The sequence below is a fragment of the Marmota monax genome, unplaced genomic scaffold (genome assembly GCF_021218885.2).
Source record: "Marmota monax isolate L192 unplaced genomic scaffold, Marmota_monax_Labrador192_F-V1.1 WCK01_AAM20220418_F8-fsc00070, whole genome shotgun sequence".
Classification (NCBI taxonomy): domain Eukaryota; kingdom Metazoa; phylum Chordata; class Mammalia; order Rodentia; family Sciuridae; genus Marmota; species Marmota monax.
The window spans coordinates 3643921-3652778 of record NW_026692116.1 but is presented as its reverse complement, the minus strand read 5'-3'; positions in this window follow the sequence as shown (position 1 = coordinate 3652778).

The following is an 8858-nucleotide window of genomic DNA, read 5'->3' as shown; positions in this document are numbered from 1 at the left end:
TGCAAAGAATAAATAACAACAGTTTATCTAGAACAGGAAAAGTCTAGAAAATATTATGCAGACAGTGCATGTATTATCAAAGGAAATTATTTCCTGCCTAGCCACCCAAGGTAAGATCAGGGTACAATTCTCTTATATCCCTACAGCATATAATACATGCTACATTCATCACAATACACCCAAAGCAAGGTTTAATATTTTAGGATAAGAAAATTTTGAGAATTACTAAAATTCTTATAATTAATGTGTGCCAAGGCAGAGGGTACCACACCACATAATATCCAGAACATAGCATTTCTTGATACACAGGTTAGGCACACTGAATTATTAAATGAAAAGTAAAGTTTCAAAACATGAATGTTCCTTTTAATTAACTAACAGGAACACAAATCTAGGAGGCTAAGGCTAAACATATCACCACCTCTGGATTTGTACAACTGGGAGAACTTTTTGAATCTCAGTTTTGTGTTGTCTGACTTTTTTCACTGAGCACTATTTTTTTAAATATAATTTTTTTAATATCTTTATTTTATTTACTTATTTTTATGTGGTGCTGAGGATCGAACCCAGGGCCTCGCACGTGCTAGGCGAGCGCTTTACCGATGAGCCACAACCCCAGCCCTGAGCACTATTTTTATATCATACTTAGGAAATAGTAAAACCTTTTTTTTTTTTTTTTTGGGGGGGGGGGTTGCAGTGAGGATAAAAGATCTCTTCCCTTGTTTTCCCTGCTTACATTGCCCCATTCTTCTAAAACACATTTTCATTTCTTTGTAACTAGTTCAGTAATTCTTTTGTTGCCAGCCAAGACACAACAATTTGGGGTTAAGCAGAGAAGCAACAAATTAGAAACAAAATAGCATTGTTTCCTACCAGTCAGGTTTAGATGCAGAAAGGGAGTACTTTTTACTCCACATGATATATACTTTAGGGTTTTCTTCTCTAAAGGATTGTGTCCTAGAAAATCTTCCTGAGGTGCCCATAAGGCATTCTTTCTGTTGTCCCAGTTTAAAGCATTTGGCTCTCTTGCAGTCATTCACTCCTTGGGTGCACCTATAGATGTGCCCCTTTCTGGTCAAAATACAAATTTCCCCTTATCTATTTGCTCCTTTTTTTTTTTTTTAAGAGCACTGTATTTTAAGTAGTAGTTGGGTTCATTTTGGCAAAATCATACATGCATACAATTTGATTTACTCCATTTCAGACCCTGTTCCCCTTCCCCACCCTTTTCTTTCCCCTCATTCCCCCTATTCCACTACCTGAATACTGTGCTGCCTTGAAATTTCTTCCATCAGATATATTATGTCACTTTTAAACTCAAGTCTCCCACAGTCTCAGGACATGGACAAAATGTAGGCTTTAAACAAGTAACCAGTAGTCCAATTTCCAAGAATTATTTCCATTTGAAACCACCAGCATTGCCCTTATTGTCCACATTCTTATCAGCATTCTGATCTTCCCCAAAAAGCCCCCAAAAGAATTTAAGATCTGCTGATGACAACATTCTAGGTGTTTCCTAGCTTGCTTCTCCCAACTTTCCCCAACTCATCCTGCCAAACAATTCCAAAGGCTTTTCCACATCATCAGGTTTAATCATGGTAATGACCCAACCTCTCAGTACCAACTGTTAGTCAGCCTTCTTTTACTGTAACAAATACCTGACATAATCAACTGAATAAAAAAAAGTTTATTTTGGCCCATGGTTTCATAGGTTTCAGTCCATGATCATTTGGTTCCACTGCTTTGTGTGAGGCAACATACCAAGGCAGAAGCATGTAGCAGAGGAAAACCAATCACCTCATTGTCAGGAAGCAAAAGAGGGTAAGAAAGAGTTAAAAGAGGCTGGAGTCCCACTATTTCCTTCAAAGCTACTGTCCCAACTCAGTGACCTAAAGTCCTCCCAATAGGCCTACCTCTGAAAGGTTCAACCATCTCCCAATAGCAGCAAGGGCTAGAAACCACACTTTTAACACATGGGCCTTTAGGGGACATTCCAGAGCCAAACAATACCAGCATTTAAAGTAATACTGCTGAAATTGATAAAATAATACAAGAGTGCAAAATCTTACATCTAACCATTTCTAAAACTGAAAGGGTGGAGAGGGGTTAATGGCGGGTAGGAAAGAGTGGAATGATATCGCGACCCCTTGGCCGCAAGGAAGACGCAACTCAGGAATCTTCTTTCAGCAGTTTATTCAGGCCCTTGATATTTCTTCTTCTCTCTCCCAGATGCCCCTCCCAGCCTTAATAAAGCATCTCAAGCCCCAATGCGAAGCTGCCACGTGGAGCTTTCTCATAGGGTGGTGAAAAACCATGCGCCAACTCTCCCAAATAAGGAGTTGTTTGTCACAGACCACAGCAGAGCCAGCGCCATCTTGTAATGGCGACCATAGTCTGCAGAAACGGCAGAAGCGGCTCACCACAGTTCCCCCTTTCTGTTTTCTTAAAACAATACAGGCGAGAGTAGAGGTCCTATCCCACTGTGCAGAAGTGGCTGCATAGTATGGCTCAGTCCTAAGGAGGGCCCTTCCCCAGATCTGAGGCCATATCAGCCGACGCCTTTTTTCGTGGGGCGGGGCGTGGACGCGTCTAACCCGCATGCAATAGGACATGCTCTCCTTGAGGTCCTCGTCAAGGATCACTCAAGTGCAGTGCCTTGCCTCGCATCCTGTATCGTGACGATGGTGGACGAAGGGGGATAGCTGAGGCTGAACTGTGGCTGTTTATAACGACAAACAAGTTGACAGCACCCTGAAAGAAAGGCACGGACTTTAAGACGATAGAAAAGCACTAGTGTGGAAACCCATCTGCGTGCAATGGCAGTAAGACCGGCAGAGTGCAAGGGCTTTCCAACACTAAGAGAATAACAAGGAAAGTCATGTCGATCCCAGTGCAATGTTATAATAACTTGGGGTGTAACGACCATGTCAAAGGTTTACTGTTTAAGATGCGCAAGCCAGACTTGAGGTGAGTTGCCATTTTCTAAAGCTGCAAGAGCTTGTATGATCATAGCCTTATCGTGAGCACTGCGGGCCTTAAGGCGACAGAGAAACCACAAACAGAGGAACATACAGAAGCAACATATTGCACCAAAAATGCCTACCCCCACCCACTCTTTGAAGAAGGAAAAAGCAGAAGATATCCAATCGGTGAATTGACCCAAAGTCACGGGATCGACATGGGTACTGTTCAAGACAGCTATCTGGGTTAGTTGAGACTGGATCATGTCTTCCGCTACCATGGACCAGGTTCCAGATAAATATTCCCCGATGATGCGGGAGGCATTTCTGGAATCATAAAATCTGACAGAGGTTATACATAAATGTGCACGTTGATCAATACAACCCAAATGTACTAGATCAGACAATTCCTCAACTTGAGCTTGAAGCAGATCTATCCTTTGATTAGCAGCTAGAATCCCAGATAAAGTGTGTTGATTAATTTTACTTTGAGACTCAAGTATGGTGGATGTTTGTTGAATAACCTGATTAATAGTGGCAGCAGTTTGAACCTGGCTGGCCATGGCTACTCCAGCTGTAACTGCTGCAGCAGCAGACACTGCCACAGCTGTCACTATAGCTGCCGTAATTCCAAAATCTCTACGGGCTCTAATCAGTTCAACAATAGGAAATGACTCTGGATCCGCAGTAACCGGGATCGAGACAAAAGTTGGAATTTTCATAATCACTGCCGTAGTCCAGGAGCCATTCCAACACTCAGACAAATAACAGGTAATATTAGAACAATTAAGCATCCCCTGTGATGTATCATTAGCCAAAAGAAACAGGAACGGAGATTGGAGACAGACTGCTGCGGAGGGTAATGTAGCATTAAACAATTGTGAATTGTGTGAAGTAATTTTAAGTCTCCTACCTCGCTCCGAGTCTTGGGTACTGCCAGAAACATTAAACAGCCAACTTTGGACTCCTAATATTTCCCTGGGGAAACACAAGCGCGGACTAGACTAGCCCAATCTGAGGGAGTCATGCAAAATCTAGTAAGTCCCTCCACCTGAGTGAGAGTGAAAGCGGCATCTATGCCATAAGTGCGGACAGATTCTGCCAAGGTTTTAATTATCTTAAAGTCTAAAGGCTCATGATATCTTCCCCTGTTATTGTCCTGAAATACAGGGTATGCAAGTCCCATATCTGTATTAACTGTCCTCCAAACTTGTGCATGGAAAGCTCTCCCCGAAACACCCCCACCATACGGCGGTGGATCCGGGGGATCGCTTTTCTTGAGCCCCTGTTTATTTCTGTTCCCTTCTCCTATAGCTAAACTCTCTAGCTGACGAGACAGCCTCCCGAGCTCTTCCTCCTCATCCTCCTCTTCCTCTGACCCACTTTCACATGGGGGTGTGCGCAGCGTACTGAGATCTGGATACAATCGTCTCCTCCCGTTTCACGCTCCGCACACTCCCATCCTTCTGAGGCACCTCACTTCCTGCCGTCTCCGATTTCTCCTCATGTAATTGCTCTAGAACTTCCTGTCCTTTAGTAAGTGCTTCCTGACATCTGCCATCTGTAAGGCAACTACGGACCATTTTCCAAAGGGGTATCACCCCACCCTCTAATATGCCCTGCTCAGAAGCAAAGTCAAGATCTTTGCCTAATTTATCCCAACTAGGTACAGTAAGGCTGCCCGAAAATGCAAACCACGGTGCAGCGATATCTATCTTCTGTAAAAATCTCTGTAAAGTACTATGTTTCACTTCCAGGCCCTTGGAACGTAACAGGCCATCTAGGGCCAGGAGAAGCGGACTTGAAGATGCGGCACCCATGACACAACAACAAAAGAAGCACAAAAAACAAAAGCGAAATGACACAACAAAAGAAACACAGAAAACAAAAGCGAAAGTAGAAGCAAAAGTACACAGTGCAGCTGCAATAAAATGTAATGCTCTCTCTTTCTTTACAGAGGAGCTGCCCCGCTTTGGTCGCGGATCCCACTTACCTGGGACTAACCCCGCTTTGATCGCGGATCCCACTTATTGGGACTAACCCCGCTTTGGTCGCGGATCCCACTTACCTGGGACTAACCGGTGCACCACCCATGACTGCTGGAAGTTCTGGTTCCCGGGTTTCGGCACCACTTGTCGCGACCCCTTGCCCACAAGGAAGACGCAACTCAGGAATCTTCTTTCAGCAGTTTATTCAGGCCCTTGATATTTCTTCTTCTCTCTCCCGGATGCCCCTCCCAGCCTTAATAAAGCATCTCAAGCCCCAATGCGAAGCTGCCACGTGGAGCTTTCTCACAGGGTGGTGAAAAACCATGCGCCAACTCTCCCAAATAAGGAGTTGTTTGTAACAGACCACAGCGGAGCCAGTGCCATCTTGTAATGGCGACCATAGTCTGCAGAAACGGCAGAAGCGGCTCACCACAGAATGAGATGGACATCATTACACTAGGTACATGTACAGTTGCATGAATGGTGCATCGCTACACCGTGTACAACCACCAGAGAACTGAAATGTTGCACTCCATTTGTGTATGATGAATTGAAATACATTCTGCTGTCATTAAAAACTAAGTGAAATAAAATAATAAAAATTATCCTCTGAAAGTTGACATGATCTTCATTGACAAGTGGTCAACTAATTGCAGATAATTTTTGCAAGATACTAAATAACCAAATTACTAATATTATTACAATTCATGTAATCTATACAGTAGTGTAAATATTGAATTACTACTAAAACACCGTATCTCTTCTCTGTTCCTTTGGGCTTATGACTATGAAATATGCAAATAAAACCATGTCATTGTCAACTTGCTGTTCTTTAAAATGATACTTTGTGTGTGTGTGTGTGTGTGTGTGTGTGTGTGTGTGTATGGATGTGTTAGTGAGGATTGGACAGAAGGCCTTGCACATACTAAGCAGGCAGTCTACTGATGAGCTATATTCCCCAGAGCTTTAAAAAAAAAAAAAATCTGAGACAAGATCTTGCTTGCCTTGAACTTGCAATCCCCCCAGTAGCTGGAATTACAGGAGTACACCACCACACCTGGCAGTACTACCTAGGTTCATGCTAGGCAAAACACTATTTCTTCTCATCACACACAGAACACATGAAATAATTCGAGCTATAGTCTTATTACAGCTACCAGTTAATAAAAACCATGGTGCTATAGCTGTCAGGGAATTTTTGTTATTTTAAAGAAATGTGAAGTCCTATAGGGAACTACAAAATAGTCAACTTACTCTACATTATAGTCATATCTCAATTATCCAGCTGTCAATTTTCTAGAACCTCAACTCCTTCTATTTCATAAAGTAGGAAGCAACAAAATAAAAAAAGCCCTTTTGAGTAGTAAATATTTTTTTAAAGCCATGTACTTTTTCTTTATAAAATAAACTCTCAAAGTCTAAAGAAATCATAATTGTAGGTTAACTAAGGTTTAAACGTTTATTTACATGAGTACTCTTTGTCTCAGAAAACTTTGCTTAAATCCTTTCCAGTCTATAGCAGATTATGAATGTTTAGAAACTAGGTGGGAAAGAAAACCACTAAGTACACTGTGAATATAAACAAACATGAAGACTCCCACAGAATATATATGAAAAAACAAATATAAAAAAAAATCACAATCTAAGGATGATTCTTCTATCCATATCCAGTTCCCTGTGAACACAACCATATTACAGTAACACACAATACTCAAGGTTCATAATCTCAGTAAGTAGGAAAGACTATCCTGCCAAAAATGATTTTTAAAGTATGAAATATTTAATATATTCTAGAAAACCCTTCAATAAGAAGGCATTTTAATGTTCTGGTCTTAAATTGGCTTAAAGTTGTTTAAAGAACAAAGTGTGATTTATAAACAGGTATCAAAAATGGGTTTCCAAAGATGTAATTCTTCACCAGGAAATTTATATCTGGAATTAAAATAACAAAATCAAGGTTCTACAAAATTATAATTAGTATAATTTCACAAGGGACTTGTCATAGAATATACTTTTAGATTCTGGAACACTTGGTAGAAATCAAAACAGAGCCTCTTTAAGTCTTACATGAGTCAACCGGCTTTGCCTCCCTTAATTCTCCCACAAGTTCCATCTCCTCAAACTTCCATGTCTCCTCAAAGAAAAGATGTATTTACAAGGTATTTATGCAAATTCTGTATAGGAAAGATTACCTTACATCCACTAATGTCAAAGACAAATATGTCAATTAGTGATTAAAACAATATTGATTACAACCCCACTATCAATTCTAGATGCTGTTATTAAATTGCATTTTGAGTAAACCTAATAATTAATTTACTTATAAAAGTGATATATCAAACTGTGTAAATCAGTGACTTATGTACAGAATATCCAGGAGTTGTTTTTTAAAATCTTTTTTTTTTTTTTTGGTGGTGGTGCCGAGGATTGAACCCAGGGCCCTGTGCATGTGAGGCAAGCTCTCTACCAAGTGAGCTATATCCCCAGCCCTTAAATCATTTTTAAAAATGCTATTTTACATGAAAAGTAAAACTTTTGAAAATGTTCATTTCTTTCAAAACAATTCTTTAATGTTTTAAACTGGGGATGAAATCCAGGGGCACTTTTTAATCACCAAGGTATGTCTCCAGTCCTTTCTATTTTGAAAAATGTTGTCCAGGATGTCCTCAAACTCTCCATCTTCCTGCCCACAGCCTCCTGTGTGGCTGGGTTTGCATGTGTGCATCACTGTGCCCCATTAAACTTATTTTTACAGCCAGGTGTGGTGTGTACACCAGTAATTCCTGTGCCTCAGGAGACTAAGGCGGGAGGATTACCAGTTAATGACCAAGCCTTGGCAACTTAGTGAGCCTCCCCAATTTCAAATTTTTTAAAAAAGTATGAGGCAGCTAAGGAAATATAGCTCAGTGCTAGAGGTCCTGAGTCTAATACCTTACACCACCAAAACAACCCCCCAAAAAAGGGTGTTTTTTTGTTTGTTTCTGTTTTTGTATGGATTAAACCCAGGGGTGCTTTAGCACTGAGCTACATCCCCAGGCCTTCTTGTTTCTTGAGACAGTCTCTCACTAAGTTGCTTAGGGCCTTACTAAGTTGCTGAGACTGGATTGTGATCCTCCTGCCTCAGACTCCCAAGCCACTGGGATTACAGAGTGTGTGCCACCACTCCTGGCCAATGGGCTTAGATTTAACCTCTGCTTGCTTTTTTTTTTTTTTTTAAAGATGTTGATGGACCTTTATTTTATTCATTTATTGCTAGGCAAGCACTCTAACACTGAGCCACAACCCCAGCCCCTGTTTGCTATTTTTTTTTAAGTGCCCTAAATATGTGCGAGGCCCTGGGTTTAATCCCTAGTACACAACCTCTCCCCATTTTTTTTTTTTTTTGAACTTTTTAACAAGCTTCAAAATGTTCAAATTTTTAACATTTTATCTTTTTAGCACATAATGGTTGAATCCACTTGGTAAAATAAAACAACAAAATATAAACTAGTTTAATTATCTAGCCCAGGTCATACAGAGAAGTGCTGAGTATCAAACTGACAACATCCAGAAGGGAACCAGTGGCCAAGATCAGGCACGTGCAAACTCAAATGTTTTCCAATATCAAACAATTGCTCCTCCAAAACTTAACTGTTTGCTATAGTTTCATAACTTGTGCAGGGTACACAACCTTAAGGTTAAAGCTGCTCATGTAATAACTAAGGAAACATAAAAATAGTAATTAAATAATAAGAAACAAAATAGTTTTGACAGGTAGGATTTAACTTCAGAGGGCTTAAATCCACTACCTAAGGTTTGTGTAATTACCTAAACTAATTTTGCCCATTTGATGATAATATATCATGCCCCCCCAATTGAGAAGGAATGTCATAGGGTGGAGAAAAAAAAGCAATTCAATATCTTCTAGTAA